Consider the following 25,952-nt stretch of genomic DNA (forward strand, 5'->3'; position numbering starts at 1 on the left):
TACTATAATACTGTATAACACTATAACAGGTACTGTAATACTGTATAACACTATAATAGGTACTGTAATACTGTATAACACCACAGGTACTGTAATACCTTATAACACTATAAAACCACAGGTACGGTAATAACTTATAACACTATAACACCACAGGTACTGTAGTACTATCTAACACTATAACACCACAGGTACTGTAGTACTGTATAACACTATAACACCACAGGTACTGTAATACTACATAACACTATAACACCACAGGTACTGTAATACTGTATAACACTATAACACCACAGGTACTGTAATACTGTATATCACTATATCACCACAGGTACAGTAATACTGTTTAACGCTATAACACCACAGGTACTGTAGTACTGTATAACACTATAACACCACAGGTACTGTAGTACTGTATAACCCTATAACACCACAGGTAATGTAATACTGTATAACACCACAGGTACTGTAGTACTGTATAACACTATAACACCACAGGTACTGTAGTACTGTATAACACTATAACACCACAGGTACTGTGATACTATATAACACTATAACACTACAATTACTGTAATACTGTATAACAATATAACACCACAGGTACTGTAGTACTGTACAACACTTACACCAATGGTACTGTAGTACTGTATAACACTATAACACCACAGGTACTGTAATACTGTATAATACTATAACACCACAGGTACTGCAATACTCTATAACACTATAACACCATAGTTACTGTAATACTGTGTAACACTATACCACCACAGGTTCTGTGATACTGCATAACACTATAACACCACAGGTACTGTAATACTGTATAACACTTACACCAATGGTACTGTAGTACTGTATAACAACACAGGTACTGTAATACAGTATAACACTATAACAGCACAGGTACTGTAATACTGAATACCACCACATGTACTGTAATACCTTATAACACTATAACACCACAGTTACTGTAATACTGTATAACACTATAACACCACAGGTACTGTAATACTGTATAACACCACAGGTACTGTAATACTGTATACCACCACAGGTACTGTAGTACTGAATAACACGCTACCACCACAGGTACTGTAATACTGTATAACACCACAGGTACTGTAGTACTGTATAACACTATAACACCACAGGTACTGTAGTACTGTATAACACTATAACACCACAGGTATTGTAGTACTGTATAACACTATAACACCACAGGTAGTGTAATACTACATAACCCTATAAAACCACATGTACTGTAATACTGTATACCAATATAACACCACAGGTACTGTAATACTGTATAACACTATAACACCACAGATACTGTTATACTATATAACACTATAACACCACCGGTACTGTAGTATGGTATTACACCACAGGTACTGTAATACTATATAACACTATAACACCACAGGTACTGTAATACTATCTAACACTATAACACCACAGGTACTGTAGTACGGTATAACACTATAACACCACAGGTACTTTAGTACTGTATAACACTATAACACCACAGGTACTGTAATACTACATAACACTATAACACCACAGGTACTGTAATACTGTATAACACTATAACACCACAGGTACTGTAATACTGTATATCACTATATCACCACAGGTACAGTAATACTGTTTAACGCTATAACACCACAGGTACTGTAGTACTGTATAACACTATAACACCACAGGTACTGTAATACTGTATAAAACTAAAACTCCACAGGTACTAAAATACTGTATAACACTATAACAGGTACTGTAATACTGTATAACACTATAATAGGTACTGTAATACTGTATAACACCACAGGTACTGTAATACCTTATAACACTATAAAACCACAGGTACAGCAATACTGTATAACACTATAACACCAAAGGTACTGTAATACTGTATAACACTATAACACCACAGGTACTGTAATAACTTATAACACTATAACACCACAGGTACTGTAGTACCGTATAACACTATAACACCACAGGTACTGTAATACTACATAACACTATAACACCACAGGTACTGTAATACTGTATAACACTATAACACCACAGGTACTGTAATACTGTATATCACTATATCACCACAGGTACAGTAATACTGTTTAACGCTATAACACCACAGGTACTGTAGTACTGTATAACACTATAACACCACAGGTACGGTAGTACTGTATTACACTATAACACCACAGGTACTGTGATACTATATAACACTATAACACTACAGGTACTGTAATACTGTATAACAATATAACACCACAGGTACTGTAGTACTGTACAACACTTACACCAATGGTACTGCAGTACTGTATAACACTATAACACCACAGGTACTGTAATACTGTATAATACTATAACACCACAGGTACTGTAATACTACATAACCCTATAAAACCACAGGTACTGTAATACTGTATACCAATATAACACCACAGGTACTGTAATGCTGTATAACACTATAACACCACAGGTACTGTTATACTATATAACACTATAACACCACCGGTACTGTAGTATGGTATTACACCACAGGTACTGTAATACTATACTGTAGTACTATCTAACACTATAACACCACAGGTACTGTAGTACGGTATTACACCACAGGTACTGTAATACTATATAACACTATAACACCACAGGTACTTTAGTACTGTATAACACTATAACACCACAGGTACTGTAATACTACATAACACTATAACACCACAGGTACTGTAATACTGTGTAACACTATAACACCACAGGTACTGTAATACTGTATATCACTATATCACCACAGGTACAGTAATACTGTTTAACGCTATAACACCACAGGTACTGTAGTACTGTATAACACTATAACACCACAGGTACTGTAATACTGTATAAAACTAAAACTCCACAGGTACTATAATACTGTATAACACTATAACAGGTACTGTAATACTGTGTAACACTATAATAGGTACTGTAATACTGTATAACACCACAGGTACTGTAATACCTTATAACACTATAAAACCACAGGTACAGCAATACTGTATAACACTATAACACCAAAGGTACTGTAATACTGTATAACACTATAACACCACAGGTACTGTAATAACTTATAACACTATAACACCACAGGTACTGTAGTACTATCTAACACTATAACACCACAGGTACTGTAGTACTGTATAACACTATAACACCACAGGTACTGTAATACTACATAACACTATAACACCACAGGTACTGTAATACTGTATAACACTATAACACCACAGGTACTGTAATACTGTATATCACTATATCACCACAGGTACAGTAATACTGTTTAACCCTATAACACCACAGGTACTGTAGTACTGTATAACCCTATAACACCACAGGTAATGTAATACTGTATAACACCACAGGTACTGTAGTACTGTATAACACTTACACCAATGTTACTGTAGTACTGTATAACAACACAGGTACTGTAATACAGTATAACACTATAACACCACAGGTACTGTAGTACTGTATAACACTATAACACCACAGGTACTTTGATACTATATAACACTATAACACTACAGGTACTGTAATACTGTATAACAATATAACACCACAGGTACTGTAGTACTGTACAACACTTACACCAATGGTACTGTAGTACTGTATAACACTATAACACCACAGGTACTGTAATACTGTATAATACTATAACACCACAGGTACTGCAATACTCTATACCACTATAACACCATAGTTACTGTAATACTGTGTAACACTATACCACCACATGTTCTGTGATACTGCATAACACTATAACACCACAGGTACTGTAATACTGTATAACACTTACACCAATGTTACTGTAGTACTGTATAACAACACAGGTACTGTAATACAGTATAACACTATAACACCACAGGTACTGTAATACTGAATACCACCACAGGTATTGTAATACCTTATAACACTATAACACCACAGTTACTGTAATACTGTATAACACTATAACACCACAGGTACTGTAATACTGTATAACACCACAGGTACTGTAATACTGTATACCACCACAGGTACTGTAGTACTGAATAACACGATACCACCACAGGTACTGTAATACTGTATAACACCACAGGTACTGTAGTACTGTATAACACTATAACACCACAGGTACTGTAGTACTGTATAACACTATAACACCACAGGTATTGTAGTACTGTATAACACTATAACACAACAGGTACTGTAATACTACACAACCCTATAAAACCACAGGTACTGTAATACTGTATACCAATATAACACCACAGGTACTGTTATACTATATAACACTATAACACCACCGGTACTGTAGTACGGTATTACACCACAGGTACTGTAATACTATATAACACTATAACACCACAGGTACTGTAGCACTATCTAACACTATAACACCACAGGTACTGTAGTACGGTATTACTCCACAGGTACTGTAATACTATATAACACTATAACACCACAGGTACTGTAATACTGTATATCACTATATCACCACAGGTACAGTAATACTGTTTAACGCTATAACACCACAGGTACTGTAGTACTGTATAACACTATAACACCACAGGTACTTTAATACTGTATAAAACTAAAACTCCACAGGTACTATAATACTGTATAACACTATAACAGGTACTGTAATACTGTATAACACTATAACAGGTACTGTAATACTGTGTAACACCACAGGTACTGTAATACCTTATAACACTATAACACCACAGGTACAGTAATACTGTATAACACTATAACACCGCAGGTACTGTAATAACTTATAACACTATAACACCACAGGTACTGTAATACTGTATAACACTATAACACCACAGGTACTGTAATACTGTATAACCCTATAACACCACAGGTACTGTAGTACTGTATAACACTATAACACAACAGGTACTGTAGTACTGTATAACACTATAACACCACAGGTACTGTGATACTATATAACACTATAACACTACAGGTACTGTAATACTGTATAACAATATAACACCACAGGTACTGTAGTACTGTACAACACTTACACCAATGGTACTGTAGTACTGTATAACACTATAACACCACAGGTACTGTAATACTGTATAATACTATAACACCACAGGTACTGTAATACTACATAACCCTATAAAACCACAGGTACTGTAATACTGTATACCAATATAACACCACAGGTACTGTAATACTGTATAACACTATAACACCACAGGTACTGTTATACTATATAACACTATAACACCACCGGTACTGTAGTATGGTATTACACCACAGGTACTGTAATACTATACTGTAGTACTATCTAACACTATAACACCACAGGTACTGTAGTACGGTATTACACCACAGGTACTGTAATACTATATAACACTATACCACCACAGGTACTTTAGTACTGTATAACACTATAACACCACAGGTACTGTAATACTACATAACACTATAACACCACAGGTACTGTAATACTGTATAACACTATAACACCACAGGTACTGTAATACTGTATATCACTATATCACCACAGGTACAGTAATACTGTTTAACGCTATAACACCACAGGTACTGTAGTACTGTATAACACTATAACACCACAGGTATTGTAATACTGTATAAAACTAAAACTCCACAGGTACTATAATACTGTATAACACTATAACAGGTACTGTAATACTGTGTAACACTATAATAGGTACTGTAATACTGTATAACACCACAGGTACTGTAATACCTTATAACACTATAAAACCACAGGTACAGCAATACTGTATAACACTATAACACCAACGGTACTGTAATACTGTATAACACTATAACACCACAGGTACTGTAATAACTTATAACACTATAACACCACAGGTACTGTAGTACTATCTAACACTATAACACCACAGGTACTGTAGTACTGTATAACACTATAACACCACAGGTACTGTAATACTACATAACACTATAACACCACAGGTACTGTAATACTGTATAACACTATAACACCACAGGTACTGTAATACTGTATATCACTATATCACCACAGGTACAGTAATACTGTTTAACGCTATAACACCACAGGTACTGTAGTACTGTATAACACTATAACACCACAGGTACTGTAGTACTGTATAACCCTATAACACCACAGGTACTGTAGTACTGTATAACCCTATAACACCACAGGTAATGTAATACTGTATAACACCACAGGTACTGTAGTACTGTATAACACTTACACCAATGTTACTGTAGTACTGTATAACAACACAGGTACTGTAATACAGTATAACACTATAACACCACAGGTACTGTAGTACTGTATAACACTATAACACCACAGGTACTGTGATACTATATAACACTATAACACTACAGGTACTGTAATACTGTATAACAATATAACACCACAGGTACTGTAGTACTGTACAACACTTACACCAATGGTACTGTAGTACTGTATAACACTATAACACCACAGGTACTGTAATACTGTATAATACTATAACACCACAGGTACTGCAATACTCTATAACACTATAACACCATAGTTACTGTAATACTGTGTAACACTATACCACCACATGTTCTGTGATACTGCATAACACTATAACACCACAGGTACTGTAATACTGTATAACACTTACACCAATGTTACTGTAGTACTGTATAACAACACAGGTACTGTAATACAGTATAACACTATAACACCACAGGTACTGTAATACTGAATACCACCACAGGTATTGTAATACCTTATAACACTATAACACCACAGTTACTGTAATACTGTATAACACTATAACACCACAGGTACTGTAATACTGTATACCACCACAGGTACTGTAATACTGTATACCACCACAGGTACTGTAGTACTGAATAACACGATACCACCACAGGTACTGTAATACTGTATAACACCACAGGTACTGTAGTACTGTATAACACTATAACACCACAGGTACTGTAGTACTGTATAACACTATAACACCACAGGTATTGTAGTACTGTATAACACTATAACACAACAGGTACTGTAATACTACACAACCCTATAAAACCACAGGTACTGTAATACTGTATACCAATATAACACCACAGGTACTGTTATACTATATAACACTATAACACCACCGGTACTGTAGTACGGTATTACACCACAGGTACTGTAATACTATATAACACTATAACACCACAGGTACTGTAGCACTATCTAACACTATAACACCACAGGTACTGTAGTACGGTATTACTCCACAGGTACTGTAATACTATATAACACTATAACACCACAGGTACTGTAATACTGTATATCACTATATCACCACAGGTACAGTAATACTGTTTAACGCTATAACACCACAGGTACTGTAGTACTGTATAACACTATAACACCACAGGTACTTTAATACTGTATAAAACTAAAACTCCACAGGTACTATAATACTGTATAACACTATAACAGGTACTGTAATACTGTATAACACTATAACAGGTACTGTAATACTGTGTAACACCACAGGTACTGTAATACCTTATAACACTATAACACCACAGGTACAGTAATACTGTATAACACTATAACACCGCAGGTACTGTAATAACTTATAACACTATAACACCACAGGTACTGTAATACTGTATAACACTATAACACCACAGGTTCTGTAATACTGTATAACCCTATAACACCACAGGTACTGTAGTACTGTATAACACTATAACACAACAGGTACTGTAGTACTGTATAACACTATAACACCACAGGTACTGTGATACTATATAACACTATAACACTACAGGTACTGTAATACTGTATAACAATATAACACCACAGGTACTGTAGTACTGTACAACACTTACACCAATGGTACTGTAGTACTGTATAACACTATAACACCACAGGTACTGTAATACTGTATAATACTATAACACCACAGGTACTGTAATACTACATAACCCTATAAAACCACAGGTACTGTAATACTGTATACCAATATAACACCACAGGTACTGTAATACTGTATAACACTATAACACCACAGGTACTGTTATACTATATAACACTATAACACCACCGGTACTGTAGTATGGTATTACACCACAGGTACTGTAATACTATACTGTAGTACTATCTAACACTATAACACCACAGGTACTGTAGTACTGTATTACACCACAGGTACTGTAATACTATATAACACTATACCACCACAGGTACTTTAGTACTGTATAACACTATAACACCACAGGTACTGTAATACTACATAACACTATAACACCACAGGTACTGTAATACTGTATAACACTATAACACCACAGGTACTGTAATACTGTATATCACTATATCACCACAGGTACAGTAATACTGTTTAACGCTATAACACCACAGGTACTGTAGTACTGTATAACACTATAACACCACAGGTATTGTAATACTGTATAAAACTAAAACTCCACAGGTACTATAATACTGTATAACACTATAACAGGTACTGTAATACTGTGTAACACTATAATAGGTACTGTAATACTGTATAACACCACAGGTACTGTAATACCTTATAACACTATAAAACCACAGGTACAGCAATACTGTATAACACTATAACACCAACGGTACTGTAATACTGTATAACACTATAACACCACAGGTACTGTAATAACTTATAACACTATAACACCACAGGTACTGTAGTACTATCTAACACTATAACACCACAGGAACTGTAGTACTGTATAACACTATAACACCACAGGTACTGTAATACTACATAACACTATAACACCACAGGTACTGTAATACTGTATAGCATTATAACACCACAGGTACTGTAATACTGTATATCACTATATCACCACAGGTACAGTAATACTGTTTAACGCTATAACACCACAGGTACTGTAGTACTGTATAACACTATAACACCACAGGTACTGTAGTACTGTATAACCCTATAACACCACAGGTACTGTAGTACTGTATAACCCTATAACACCACAGGTAATGTAATACTGTATAACACCACAGGTACTGTAGTACTGTATAACACTTACACCAATGTTACTGTAGTACTGTATAACAACACAGGTACTGTAATACAGTATAACACTATAACACCACAGGTACTGTAGTACTGTATAACACTATAACACCACAGGTACTGTGATACTATATAACACTATAACACTACAGGTACTGTAATACTGTATAACAATATAACACCACAGGTACTGTAGTACTGTACAACACTTACACCAATGGTACTGTAGTACTGTATAACACTATAACACCACAGGTACTGTAATACTGTATAATACTATAACACCACAGGTACTGCAATACTCTATAACACTATAACACCATAGTTACTGTAATACTGTGTAACACTATACCACCACATGTTCTGTGATACTGCATAACACTATAACACCACAGGTACTGTAATACTGTATAACACTTACACCAATGTTACTGTAGTACTGTATAACAACACAGGTACTGTAATACAGTATAACACTATAACACCACAGGTACTGTAATACTGAATACCACCACAGGTATTGTAATACCTTATAACACTATAACACCACAGTTACTGTAATACTGTATAACACTATAACACCACAGGTACTGTAATACTGTATAACACCACAGGTACTGTAATACTGTATACCACCACAGGTACTGTAGTACTGAATAACACGATACCACCACAGGTACTGTAATACTGTATAACACCACAGGTACTGTAGTACTGTATAACACTATAACACCACAGGTACTGTAGTACTGTATAACACTATAACACCACAGGTACTGTAGTACTATCTAACACTATAACACCACAGGTACTGTAGTACGGTATTACACCACAGGTACTGTAATACTATATAACACTATAACACCACAGGTACTTTAGTACTGTATAACACTATAACACCACAGGTACTGTAATACTACATAACACTATAACACCACAGGTACTGTAATACTGTATAACACTATAACACCACAGGTACTGTAATACTGTATATCACTATATCACCACAGGTACAGTAATACTGTTTAACGCTATAACACCACAGGTAATGTAGTACTGTATAACACTATAACACCACAGGTACTGTAATACTGTATAAAACTACAACTCCACAGGTACTATAATACTGTATAACACTATAACAGGTACTGTAATACTGTATAACACTATAATATGTACTGTAATACTGTATAACACCACAGGTACTGTAATACCTTATAACACTATAAAACTACAGGTACGGTAATAACTTATAACACTATAACACCACAGGTACTGTAATACTGTATAACACTATAACACCACAGGTACTGTAATACTGTATATCACTATATCACCACAGGTACAGTAATACTGTTTAACGCTATAAAACCACAGGTACTGTAGTACTGTAAAACACTATAACACCACAGGTACTGTAGTACTGTATAACCCTATAACACCACAGTTAATGTAATACTGTATAACACCACAGGTACTGTAGTACTGTATAAAACTATAACACCACAGGTACTGTAGTACTGTATAACACTATAACACCACAGGTACTGTGATACTATATAACACTATAACACTACAGGTATTGTAATACTGTATAACAATATAACACCACAGGTACTGTAGTACTGTACAACACTTACACCAATGGTACTGTAGTACTGTATAACACTATAACACCACAGGTACTGTAATACTGTATAATACTATAACACCACAGGTACTGCAATACTCTATAACACTATAACACCATAGTTACTGTAATACTGTGTAACACTATACCACCACAGGTTCTGTGATACTGCATAACAATATAACACCACAGGTACTGTAATACTGTATAACACTTACACCAATGGTACTCTAGTACTGTATAACAACACAGGTACTGTAATACATTATAACACTATAACACCACAGGTACTGTAATACTGAATACCACCACAGGTACTGTAATACTTAATAACACTATAACACCACAGTTACTGTAATACTGTATAACACTATAACACCACAGGTACTGTAATACGGTATAACACTAACCACAGGTACTGTAATATATAACACCACAGGTACTGTAGTACTGTATAATAACACCACAGGTACTGTAGTACTGTATAACACAGGTACTATAATACTGTATACTATAACACCACAGGTACTGTAATACTGTATAACACTATACCACAGGTACTGTAATACTGTATAACACCACAGGGTACTGTAACACCACAGGTACTGTAGTATAACACTATAACACCACAGGTACTGTAGTACTGAATAACACCACAGGTACTGTAATACTATATAACACCACAGGTACTGTAATACTGTATAACACCACAGGTACTGTAGTACTGTATAACACTATAACACCACAGGTACTGTAGTACTGTATAACACTATAACACCACAGGTACTGTAGTACTGTATAACACTATAACACCACAGGGTACTGTATAACACCACAGGTACTATATAACACTATAACACCACAGGTACTGTAGTACTGGTATATACACCACAGGTACTAATACTATATAATACTATACTGTAATACTGTATAACTATAACACCACAGGTACTGTAGGTACTAATCTAACACTATAACACCACAGGTACTGTACTGTATAACACTATAACACCACAGGTACTGTAATACCTGTATAACACTATAACACCACAGGTACTGTGTGTAATACTATAACACTATAACACTATAACACCACAGGTACTTACTAATACTGTATAACACTATAACACCACAGGTACTGTAACCTTATAACACTATAACACTACATAACACTATAACACCACAGGTACTGGTACTGTATAATACTATAACACCACAGGTACTGTAATACTGTATAACACCACACACTATAACACCACAGGTACTGTAATACTGTATAACACTATACAGGTACTGTGTACTGTATAACACTATAACACCACAGGTACTGTAATACTACATAACCCTATAAAACCACAGGTACTGTAATACTGTATATACACCACTGTAGTACTGTATAACACTATAACACCACAGATACTGTAATACTGTATAACACTATAACACCATAATAGGTACTGTAATACTATATGTATAACACCACAGGTACTGTAGTACTATAACACTATAACACCACAGGTACTGTAATACTGTATAACACTATAACACCACAGGTACTGTAATACTGTATAACACAGGTACTATACTGTATAACACTATAACACAGGTACTGTAATACTGTATAACACTATAACACCACAGGTAATACTGTAATACAGGTGTATAACACTGTATAACACCACAGGTACTGTAATACTGTATAACACTATAAACTGTATAACACCACAGGTACTGTACCTTATAACACTATAAACCACAGGTACACACTATAACACCACAGGTATTGTATAACACTATAACACCACAGGTACTGTAATACTGTATAACACTATAACACCACAGGTACTGTAATACTGTATAACACTATAACACCACACTGTAGTATAAACTATAACACCACAGGTACTGTAGTACTGTATAACACTATAACACCACAGGTACTGTAATACTACATAACACTATAACACCACAGGTACTGTAATACTGTATAACACTATAACACCACAGGTACTGTAATACTGTATATCACTATATCACCACAGGTACAGTAATACTGTTTAACGCTATAACACCACAGGTACTGTAGTACTGTATAACACTGTATTACTGTATAACACCACAGGTACTGTGATACTGTATAAACTATAACACCACAGGTACTGTAATACTATAACACTATAACACAGGTACTGTAGTACTGTATACAATATAACACCACAGGTACTGTAATACTGTATAACACTATAACACCACAGGTACTGTAATACTGTATAACACTATAACACCACAGGTACTACACCACAGGTACTGTAATACTGTATACTGTATAATATAACTATAACACCACAGGTACTGTAGTACTATCATAACCCTATAACACCACAGGTACACCACAGGTACTGTAATATATAACACTATAACACCACAGGTACTTTAGTACTGTATAACACTATAACACCACAGGTACTGTAATACTACATAACACTATAACACCACAGGTACTGTAATACTGTATAACACTATAACACCACAGGTACTGTAATACTGTATATCACTATACACTAATACTATAACACCACAGGTACTGTAGTACTGTATAACACTATAACACCACAGGTACTGTAATACTGTATAAAACTAAAACTCCACAGGTACTATAATACTGTATAACACTATAACAGGTACTGTAATACTGTATAACACTATATAGGTACTGTAACACTATAACACCACAGGTACTGTAATACTGTATAACACTATAACACCACAGGTACTGCAATACTGTATAAAACTAAAACACCAAAGGTACTATAATACTGTATAACACTATAACACCACAGGTACTGTAATACTGTATAACACTATACACCACAGGTACTGTAATACTGTATAACACTTACACCACAGGTACTGTATACACTATAACAACACAGGTACTGTAATACAGTATAACACTATAACACCACAGGTACTGTAATACTGTATACCACCACAGGTACTGTAATACCTATAACACTATGACACCACAGCTACTGTAATACTTAATAACACTATAACACCACAGGTACTGTAATACTGTATAACACCACAGGGTAGTACTGTATAACACTATAACACCACAGGTACTGTAATACTGTATAACACCACAGGTACTGTAGTACTGAATAACATGATACCACCACAGGTACTGTAATACTGTATAACACCACAGGTACTGTAGTACTGTATAACACTATAACGCCACAGGTACTGTAGTACTGTATAACACTATAACACCACAGGTACTGTAGTACTGTATAACACTATAACACCACATGTACGGTATACTATATAACACTATAACACCACAGGTACTGTAATACTATATAACACTATAACACCACAGGTACTGTAATACTATATAACACTATAACACCACCGGTTCTGTAGTACGGTATTACACCACAGGTAGTGTAATACTATATAACACTATTACACCAGAGGTACTGTAGTACTATATAACACTATAACACCACAGGTACTGTAGTACGGTATTACACCACAGGTACTCTAATACTATATAACACTATAACACCATAGGTACTGTAGTACTGTATAACACTATAACACCACAGGTACTGAAATACTGTATAACACTAACACCACAGGTACTGTAGGCCACTATAACACCACAGGTACTGAAATACTGTATAACACTAACACCACAGGTACTGTAATACTATATAACACTATAACACCACAGGTACTGTAATACTGTATAACACTATAACACCACAGGTACCGTAATACAGTATAACACTATAACACCATAGTTACTGTAATACTATAAAACACTATAACACCACAGGACCTGTAATACTGTATAACACTATAACACCACAAGTACTGTAATACTGTATAACACTATAACACCACAGGTACTGTGATACTATATAACACTATAACACCACAGGTACTGTAATACTGTATAACAATATAACACAACAGGTACTGTAGTACTGTATAACACTATAACACCACAGGTACTGTAATACTATATAACACTATAACACCACATGTACTGTAATAGTGTATAGCACTATAACAACACAGGTATTGTAATACAGTATAACACTATAACACCACAGTTACTGCAATACTCTATAACACTATAACACCACAGGTACTGTAATACTGTATAACACTATAACACCATAGTTACTGTAATACCGTGTAACACTATACCACCACAGGTACTGTAATACTGCATAACAGTATAACACCACAGGTACTGTAATACTGTATAACACTTACACCACAGGTACTGTAGTACTGTATAACAACACAGGTACTGTAATACTGTATAACACAACAGGTACTGTAATACTGTATAACACAACAGGTACTGTAGTACTGTATAACACTATAACACCACATGTACTGTAATACTATATAACACTATAACACCACAGGAACTGTAGTACTATATAACACTATAACACCACAGGTACTGTAGTACTGTATTACACCACAGGTACTGTAGTACTGTATAACACTATAACTCCACTGTTACTGTAATACTATATAACACTATAACACCACAGGAACTGTAGTACTATATAACACTATAACACCACAGGTACTGTAGTACTGAATTACACCACAGGTACTGTAGTACTGTATAACACTATAACACCACAGGTACTGTCATACTGTCACAGGTACTGTCATACTGTATAACACTATAACACCACAGTTGCTGTAATACTGTATAACACTATAACACCACAGGTACTGTAGTACGGTATTACACCACAGGTACTGTAATACTATATAACACTATAACACCACAGGTACTGTAGTACTATATAACACTATAACACCACAGGTACTGTAGTACTGTATTACACCACAGGTACTGTAATACTATATAACACTATAACACCACAGGTACTGTAGTACTGTATAACACTATAACACCACAGGTACTGTAATACTATATAACACTATAACACCACAGGTACTGTAATAGTGTATAGCACTATAACAACACACGTACTGTAATACTATATAACACTATAACACCACAGGTACTGTAGTACTATATAACACTATAACACCACAGGTACTGTAGTACTGTATTACACCACAGGTACTGTAGTACTGTATAACACTATAACTCCACTGTTACTGTCATACTATATAACACTATAACACCACAGGAACTGTAGTACTATATAACACTATAACACCACAGGTACTGTAGTACTGTACTACACCACAGGTACTGTAGTACTGTATAACACTATAACACCACAGGTACTGTAATACTGTATAACACTATAACACCACAGGTACTGTAATACTGTATAACACTATAACACCACAGGTACTGTAGTACGGTATTACACCACAGGTACTGTAATACTATATAACACTATAACACCACAGGTACTGTAGTACTATATAACACTATAACACCACAGGTACTGTAGTACTGTACTACACCACAGGTACTGTAATACTATATAACACTATAACACCATAGGCACTGTAGTGCTGTATAACACTATAACACCACAGGTACTGTAATACTGTATAACACTATAACACCACAGGTACTGTAGTACTGTATAACACTATAACACCACAGGTACTGTAATACTATATAACACTATAACACCACAGGTACTGTAATAGTGTATAGCACTATAACAACACACGTACTGTAATACAGTATAACACTATAACACCACAGGTACTGCAATACTCTATAACACTATAACACCACAGGTACTGTAATACTGTATATTACTATAACACCACAGGTACTGCAATACTCTATAACATTATAACACCATAGTTACTGTAATACTGTGTAACACTATACCACCACAGGTATTGTAATACTGTATAACACTCCAACATACAGCTGGTCCAGTCAGTGTTAATATCCTCTCGCTCTCCTGTGTTTAGTTCCAGGTGGATCTGGTCCAGTCTGTGTTAATATCCTCTCTCTCTCCTGTGTTTAGTTCCAGGTGGATCTTGTCCAGTCTGTGTTAATATCCTCTCTCTCTCCTGTGTTTAGTTCCAGGTGGATCTTGTCCAGTCTGTGTTAATATCCTCTCTCTCTCCTGTGTTTAGTTCCAGGTGGGTCTGGTCCAGTCTGTGTTAATATCCTCTCTCAGGTTGAGCTGGTCCAGTCTGTGTTAATTTCCTCTCTCAGGTGGGGCAGGTCCAGTCTGTGTTAAAATCCTCTCTCTCTCTCTCTCCTGTGTTTAGTTCCAGCTGGTCCAGTCTGTGTTAATATACTCTCTCTCCTGTGTTTAGTTCCAGGTGGATCTGGTCCAGTCTGTGTTAATATCCTCTCTCTCTCTCCTGTGTTTAGTTCCAGGTAGTCCAGTCTGTGTTAATATCCTCTCTCTCTCCTGTGTTTAGTTCCAGCTGGTCCAGTCTGTGTTAATATCCTCTCTCTCTCCTGTGTTTAGTTCCAGCTGGTCCAGTCTGTGTTAATATCCTCTCTCTCTCTCTCTCTCTCTCTCTCCTGTGTTTAGTTCCAGCTGGTCCAGTCTGTGTTAATATCCCCTCTCTCTCCTGTGTTTACTTCCAGGTAGATCTGGTCCAGTCTGTGTTAATATCCTCTCTCTCTCCTGTGTTTAGTTCCAGGTGGGTCTGGTCCAGTCTGTGTTAATATCCTCTCTCAGGTTGAGCTGGTCCAGTCTGTGTTAATTTCCTCTCAGGTGGGGCAGGTCCAGTCTGTGTTAAAACCTCTCTCTCTCTCCTGTGTTTAGTTCCAGCTGGTCCAGTCTGTGTTAATATACTCTCTCTCTCCTGTGTTTAGTTCCAGGTGGATCTGGTCCAGTCTGTGTTAATATCCTCTCTCTCTCCTGTGTTTAGTTCCAGGTGGACCTGGTCCAGTCTGTGTTAATATACTCTCTCTCCTGTGTTTAGTTCCAGGTGGATCTGGTCCAGTCTGTGTTAATATCCTCTCTCTCTCTCCTGTGTTTAGTTCCAGGTGGTCCAGTCTGTGTTAATATCCTCTCTCTCTCCTGTGTTTAGTTCCAGCTGGTCCAGTCTGTGTTAATATCCTCTCTCTCTCCTGTGTTTAGTTCCAGGTGGTCCAGTCTGTGTTAATATCCTCTCTCCTGTGTTTAGTTCCAGCTGGTCCAGTCTGTGTTAATATCCTCTCTCTCTCCTGTGTTTAGTTCCAGGTGGTCCAGTCTGTGTTAATATCCTCTCTCTCTCCTGTGTTTAGTTCCAGCTGGTCCAGTCTGTGTTAATATCCTCTCTCTCTCTCTCTCTCTCTCTCCTGTGTTTATTTCCAGCTGGTCCAGTCTGTGTTAGTATCCTCTCTCTCTCCTGTGTTTAGTTCCAGGTAGATCTGGTCCAGTCTGTGTTAATATCCGCTCTCTCCTGTGTTTAGTTCCAGGTGGATCTGTTCCAGTCTGTGTAAATATCCTCTCTCTCTCCTGTGTTTAGTTCCAGGTGGTCCAGTCTGTGTTAATATCCTCTCTCTCTCTCTCTCTCTCTCTCTCTCTCTCTCTCTCTCTCTCTCTCTCTCTCTCCTGTGTTAGTTCCAGGTACATCTGGTCCAGTCTGTGTTAAAATCCTCTCTCTCTCCTGTGTTTAGTTCCAGGTGGATCCGGTCCAGTCTGTGTTAATATCCTCTCTCTTTCTCCTGTGTTTAGTTCCAGGTGGATCCGGTCCAGTCTGTGTTAATATCCTCTCTCTCTCCTGTGTTTAGTTCCAGGTGGTCCAGTCTGTGTTAATATCTCTCTCTCTCTCTCTCTCTCTCTCTCTCTCTCTCTCTCTCCTGTGTTAGTTCCAGGTACATCTGGTCCAGTCTGTGTTAATATCCTCTCTCTCTCCTGTGTTTAGTTCCAGGTGGATCTGTTCCAGTCTGTGTAAATATCCTCTCTCTCTCCTGTGTTTAGTTCCAGGTGGTCCAGTCTGTGTTAATATCCTCTCTCTCTCTCTCTCTCTCTCTCTCTCTCTCTCTCTCTCTCTCTCTCTCTCTCTCCTGTGTTAGTTCCAGGTACATCTGGTCCAGTCTGTGTTAATATCCTCTCTCTCTCCTGTGTTTAGTTCCAGGTGGATCCGGTCCAGTCTGTGTTAATATCCTCTCTCTCTCTCCTGTGTTTAGTTCCAGGTGGATCCGGTCCAGTCTGTGTTAATATCCTCTCTCTCTCCTGTGTTTAGTTCCAGGTGGATCTGGTCCAGTCTGTGTTAATATCCTCTCTCTCTCCTGTGTTTAGTTCCAGGTGGACCTGGTCCAGTCTGTGTTAATATCCTCTCTCTCTCCTGTGTTTAGTTCCAGGTGGATCCGGTCCAGGTGATGTGACCTATGCTGACATCAACCACACTGATAAGAGACAACACAACAGGAGGAGAGGTAGGAAGAAGGGAGAGACCATCAACACTCCCTCATCTTTCTGGAGTAAATAATATGACCATCAACACTCCCTCATCTTTCTGGAGTAAATAATATGTTTTTAGTGTTTTAACATGTCACTAGTTGTAAACTGTTTATGTGTTTCTATCAGAGAAGGTCGTTCCAGACCCTGTCTACTCAGCAGTGAAGACAGACAGAGATTCAGGTCAGAAGGTTGTTCCAGACCCTGTCTACTCAGCAGTGAAGACAGACAGAGAGACAGGTCAGAAGGTCGCTCCAGACCCTGTCTACTCGGCAGTGAAGACAGACAGACAGAGATACAGGTCAGTAGGTCGTTCCAGACCCTGTCTACTCAGCAGTGAAGACAGACAGACAGAGATACAGGTCAGAAGGTATTTCTAGACCCTGTCTACTCAGCAGTGAAGACAGACAGACAGACAGACAGAGAGACAGGTCAGAAGGTCGCTCCAGACCCTGTCTACTCAGCATTGAAGACAGACAGACAGAGAGACAGGTCAGAAGGTCGTTCCAGACCCCGTCTACTCAGCAGTGAAGACAGACAGACAGAGAGACAGGTCAGAAGGTCGTTCCAGACCCTGTCTACTCAGCAGGGAAGACAGACAGAGATACAGGTTAGTAGGTTGTTCTAGACCCTGTCTACTCGGCAGTGAAGACAGACAGAGATACAGGTCAGAAGGTCGGACAGACAGATGCAAAGATGCAAAAACAGACAGACATATGCAAAAGATGCAAAAACATGACGGAAAGTATAACATTGCAGACATAGAACAGATCCACTGCTACTTAGACTTGCTTTAACATGTAATTACAGATCTATAACACACATTTCTATGTGAATTTTGTCGCCCCTAAAATAACGTATTTCTGACTGAGGTAGGTCCAGATCATTGTATCACTAACCCTAATGTACAGACTGAGGTAGGTCCAGATCACTGTATCACTAACTCTAATGTACAGACTGAGGTAGGTCCAGATCACTGTATCACTAACCCTAATGTACAGACTGAGGTAGGTCCAGATCACTGTATCACTAACCCTAATGTACAGACTGAGGTAGGTCCAGATCACTGTATCACTAACCCTAATGTACAGACTGAGGTAGGTCCAGATCACTGTATCACTAACCCTAATGTACAGACTGAGGTAGGTCCAGATCACTGTATCACTAACCCTAATGTACAGACTGAGGTAGGTCCAGATCACTGTATCACTAACCCTAATGTACAGACTGAGGTAGGTCCAGATCACTGTATCACTAACCCTAATGTACAGACTGAGGTAGGTCCAGATCACTGTATCACTAACCCTAATGTACAGACTGAGGTAGGTCCAGATCACTGTATCACTAACCCTAATGTACAGACTGAGGTAGGTATCACTGTACACTAACTCTAATGTACAGACTGAGGTAGGTCCAGATCACTGTATCACTAACCCTAATGGACAGACTGAGGTAGGTCCAGATCACTGTATCACTAACCCTAATGTACAGACTGAGGTAGGTCCAGATCACTGTATCACTAACCCTAATGTACAGACTGAGGTAGGTCCAGATCACTGTATCACTAACCCTAATGTACAGACTGAGGTAGGTCCAGATCACTGTATCACTAACCCTAATGTACAGACTGAGGTAGGTCCAGAACACTGTATCACTAACCCTAATGTACAGACTGAGGTAGGTCCAGATCACTGTATCACTAACCCTAATGTACAGACTGAGGTAGGTCCAGATCACTGTATCACTAACCCTAATGTACAGACTGAGGTAGGTCCAGATCACTGTATCACTAACTTCAACCTTCTTCAACTCTAACTTCAATTCTGTCCCTAAATTCAAGCCGAATCCTAATTTCAACTCTAACCCTTAAACCTTAACTTCAAAATTAAGTGTTTATTATGAATGATGTAACATGTTGTGGTTGTTATGAATGATGTAGCAAGTTGGGTTAAGAATATTGTAGCATGTTGTGTTTTCTGTGAACGATGTAGCAAGTTGTGTTTGTTATTAACGATGGAGCATGTTGTGTTATGAATGATATAGAACATTGTGTTTGTTGTGAAATGTAGCATGCTGTGTTTGGTATGAATGATGTAGCATGTTGTGTTATGAATGAATTAACATGTTCTGTTATGAATTATGTAGCATGTTGCTTGTTATGAAGGATGTAACATGTGTGTTTGTTACAATTGATGTAGCATTTTGTGTATTTTATGAATGATTTATCATGTTTCGTTTGTTATCAATGATGTAGCGTGTTGTGATGTTAATGATGTAGCGTGTTGTGATGTTAATGATGTAGCGTGTTGTGCTTGTTATGAATTATGTAGTGTGTTTTGTTTGTTTTGAATGATGTAAAATGTTCTTTATGAATGATGTAGCATGTTGTGTTATGAATGATGCAGCATGTTATGTTGTCAATGATGTAGCATGTGGCGTTTGTTATGAAATGTAACATGTTGTGTTTGTTATGAACGATGAAGAAAGTTGTGTATGATATGAATGATGTAACATGTTTTGTTTGTTATTAATGATGAAGCATGTTGTAATATTAATGATGTAGCATGTTGTGTTATGTCGTTTCTAGCATGTTGTGTTTGTTATGAATGATGTAGCATGTTATGTTATGAATGATTTTAGGACTTTGTGGTTGTTATGAATGATATGACATGTTCTGTTTGCTATGAATGATGTCGCATGTTTTGTTAGTTATGAATGATATAACATGTTGTAAAATTAATGATGTAGCAAGTCATGTTAAGAATGATGTAGCATGTTGTGCTTGTTATGAATTATGTAGAATCGGCGTCCTATATCGCAACAAAGCATCCTTCACTCATGCTGCCAAACATACCTCGTAAAACTGACCGTCCTACCGATCCTCGACTTCGGAGATGTCATCTATAATATAGCCTCCAACACTCTACTCAACAAACTGGATGCAGTCTATCACAGTGCCATCCGTTTTTCACCAAAGCCCCATACACTACCCAACATTGCGACCTGTAGCATGTTGTGTTTGTTATGAACGATGTAACATGTTATGCTATGAATGATGTTGCATGTTGTGTTAGTTATCATTGATGCATTTTGTGTTTGTTATGAATTATGTAGCATGTTTTTGTTAAGAATGACGCAGCATGTTGTGTTTGTTATGAATGATGTAGCATGTTGTGCTATGAATGATATAGAACATTGTGTTTGTTATGAATGATGTGACATGTTGTTTTATGAGGTAAGATGTTATGAAATGTAGTATGTTATATTATGAATAATGTAGCGTTTTATGTTATGGATGATCGAGCATGTTGTGTTTGTTATTAATTATGCAGCATGTTGTGTTTGTTATGAATGATGTAGCATGTTGTGTAATGAATGAAGTAGCATGTTACTCTATGAATGATGTAGAATGTAGTGTTTGTTATGAATGATGTAGCATGTTTGTGTTTGTTTTGAATGATGTAGCATGTTGTTTGTTATGAATGATGTAGCACGTAGTGTTTGTTATGAATCATGTAGCACGTAGTTTTTGTTATTAATGATGTAGCATTTTCTGTTTGTTATGAACGATGTAACATGTTGTGTTATGAATTATGTAGCATGTTGTGTTATGAATGATAATCAAATCAAATCAAATCAAATATATTTATATAGCCCTTCGTACATCAGTACAGAAATCCAGCCTAAAACCCCAAACAGCAAGCAATGCATGTTTTAGAAGCACGGTGGCTAGGAAAAACTCCCTAGAAAGGCCAAAACCTAGGAAGAAACCTAGAGAGCAACCAGGCTCTGAGGGGTGGCCAGTCCTCTTCTGGCTGTGCCGGGTGGAGATTATAACAGAACATGGCCAAGCTGTTCAAATGTTTATAAATGACCAGCATGGTCAAATAATAATAACCACAGGCAGAACAGTTGAAACTGGAGACAGCAAGGAGTCATCATTCCAGGTCGTCCTAAGGCATGGTCCTAGGGCTCAGGTCCTCCGAGAGAGAGAAGAAAGAGAGAAAGAGAGAATTAGAGAGAGCATACTTAAATTCACACAGGACACCGGATAGGACAGGAGAAGTACTCCAGATATAACAAACTGTCCCGAGCCCCCAACACATAAACTACTGCAGCATAAATACTGGAGGCTGAGACAGGAGGGGTCAGGAGACACTATAACCCACCCACTTTGCCAAAGCACAGCCCCCACACCACTAGAGGGATATCTTCAACCACCAACTTACCATCCTGAGACAAGGCCGAGTATAGCCCACAAAGATCTCAGCCACGGCACAACCCAAGGGGGTGAGCCAACCCAACATGCATGTTGTGTTTGTTGTGAATGATGTAGCATGCTATGAATGATATAGAATGTTGTGTTTGTTATGAATGATGTAGCATGTTGTGGTATGAATGATGTAGCATGTTGTGTTTGTTATGAATGATGTAGCATGTTATGTTTGTTATGAATGATGTAGAATGTTGTGTTATGAATGATATAGAACGTTGTGTTTGCTATGAATGATGTATCATGTTGAATTATGAAAAATTATGAAAAATGTAGCATGTAGCATGTTGTGTTTGTTAATAATGATGTAGCATGTTGCACCATCTCACTTTCACACCCAGAGGCCTACCCCAAATCACACCCTGTGTGACAGTATTCCCCCCATCCCTCCTAAAGGTGCGGACTCTGGCCGCACAACCAGAACCCATAGGGCATTTCTAAGCTTTGGCAGCTCTGGTGAGGTACGTAGACCCCGCTCCACCTCTGGCTCGGCCCACTTAGGTGGCAGGGACCCTCGTCGCCGACCCCGGACTGGGGACCCTCATTGCGAGGGCCGGACTGTAGGGCGCCTCTGGGAGCTCCGGACTGAAGGGCGCCTCTGGAGGCTCCGGACTGAAGGGCGCCTCTAGAAGCTCCAGACTGAAGGGCGCCTCTAGAAGCTCCAGACTGAAGGGCGCCTCTAGAAGCTCCAGACTGAAGGGCGCCTCTGGAGGGTCCGGACTGGAGGGCGTTGCTGGAGGATCCGGACTGGAGGGCATCGTTGGAGAATCCGGACTGGAGGGCGTCGCTGGAGGCTCCGGGCTGGAGGGCGATTCTGGAGGGTCCGAACTGGGGGAAGACTCTGGAGGGAGGAATCGCCGAGACAGCCTGGAGCGTGGGGCTGCCACAGGGCCCACCAGGCTGGGGAGAACTACAGGAGGCCTGGTGTGGAGAGGAGGCACCGGATGAACCGGGCTGTGGGGGAGCTCTGGTGTGCAGCTTTGACACCACTCCTCCAGGCTGAATGACCACTTTAGCCAACAATAGAGGATATGTCAATCGAAAGCCCCTTGTAATAACCAGGTCCAGAGTATGGCTGTGGTTATGGGTGGGCCCAGTAGAACGCCCCTTGGTAGATAACCAGGTCCAGAGTATGGCTGTGGTTATGGGTGGGCCAGTAGAAAGCCCCCCTGGTAATACCCAGGTCCAGAGTATGGCTGTGGTTATGGGTGGGCCCAGCAGAAAGCCCTTGGTAATAACCAGGTCCAGAGTATGGCTGTGGTTATGGTGGCTGACATTTAAACAGTATAACATGATGTTCTGGTCTGGTTGGCTGACATTTAAACAGTATAACATGATGATCTGGTTGCTGATATTTAAACAGTATATCATGATGCTCTGGTCTGGTGGCTGACATTTCAAATCAAATCAAAAATCAAATCAAATTTATTTATATAGCCCTTCGTACATCAGCTGATATCTCAAAGTGCTGTACAGAAACCCAGCCTAAAATCCCAAACAGCAAGCAATGCAGGTGTAGAAGCACGGTGGTTAGGAAAAACTCCTAGAAAGGCCAAAACCTAGGAAGAAACCTAGAGAGGAACCAGGCTATGTGGGGTGGCCAGTCCTCTTCTGGTTTTGCCGGGTAAAAGATTATAACAGAACATGGCCAAGATGTTCAAATGTTCATAAATGTCCAGCATGGTCGAATAATAATAAGGCAGAACAGTTGAAACTGGATCAGCAGCACGGCCAGGTGGACTGGGGACAGCAAGGAGTCATCATGTCAGGTAGTCCTGGGGCATGGTCCTAGGGCTCAGGTCCTCCGAGAGAGAGAAGGAGAGAATTAGAGAACACACACTTAGATTCACACAGGACACCAAATTGGACAGGAGAAGTACTCCAGATATAACAAACTGACCCCAGCCCCCCGACACATAAACTACTGCAGCATAAATACTGGAGGCTGAGACAGGAGGGGTCAGGAGACACTGTGGCCCCTTCCGAGGACACCCCTGGACAGGGCCAAACAGGAAGGATATAACCCCACCCACTTTGCCAAAGCACAGCCCCATTTAAACAGTATAACATGACACTCTGGTTGCTGATATTTAAACAGTATAACATGATGCTCTGGTCTGGTGGTTGACATTTAAACAGTATAACATGATGCTCTGTCTGGTGGCTGACATTTAAACAGTATAACATGATGCTCTGGTCTGGTGGTTGACATTTAAACAGTATAACATGATGCTCTGGTCTGGTGGCTGACATTTAAACAGTATAACATGATGCTCTGGTCTGGTGGCTGACATTTAAACAGTATAGCATGATGCTCAAAATACCCAAAGCCAAATGTCCTTACTGATAGCGTTTCTAAAAATAGAGGCTGTCTCCACCCCACACATAGACGTATCAGAGCAGTAGATCTGTGTCTGTTTGAGGTTGTATCTGTATGTGAAAAACATCACCCATTGTTAAACACCTCTGTTCCTCTGTCACACATTTCACATATAATTTTGATCATTTAACTCTTGTCCAGAGCAGCTTACAGTCGTGAGTTGATACATTATTGTACTTTGTCCTGTACTGGTCCCCTGTGGGAATCAAACCCA

General features: G+C 38.3%; 1 long non-coding RNA gene across 1 annotated transcript in view; it reads left to right on the forward strand.

Moving 5' to 3' along the window:
- LOC135509867 (uncharacterized) overlaps positions 1-19,378 on the forward strand; it is a 53,847-nt gene extending 34,469 nt beyond the window's left edge. The window contains exons 3-4 of the long non-coding RNA XR_010450998.1: positions 18,983-19,063; positions 19,215-19,378. This is a non-coding gene — a long non-coding RNA (uncharacterized LOC135509867). The remainder of the gene's footprint in view (positions 1-18,982; positions 19,064-19,214) is intronic.
- The last annotated feature ends 6,574 nt before the right edge of the window (positions 19,379-25,952 follow it).

The sequence above is a fragment of the Oncorhynchus masou genome, chromosome 23 (genome assembly GCF_036934945.1).
Source record: "Oncorhynchus masou masou isolate Uvic2021 chromosome 23, UVic_Omas_1.1, whole genome shotgun sequence".
NCBI lineage: Eukaryota > Metazoa > Chordata > Actinopteri > Salmoniformes > Salmonidae > Oncorhynchus > Oncorhynchus masou.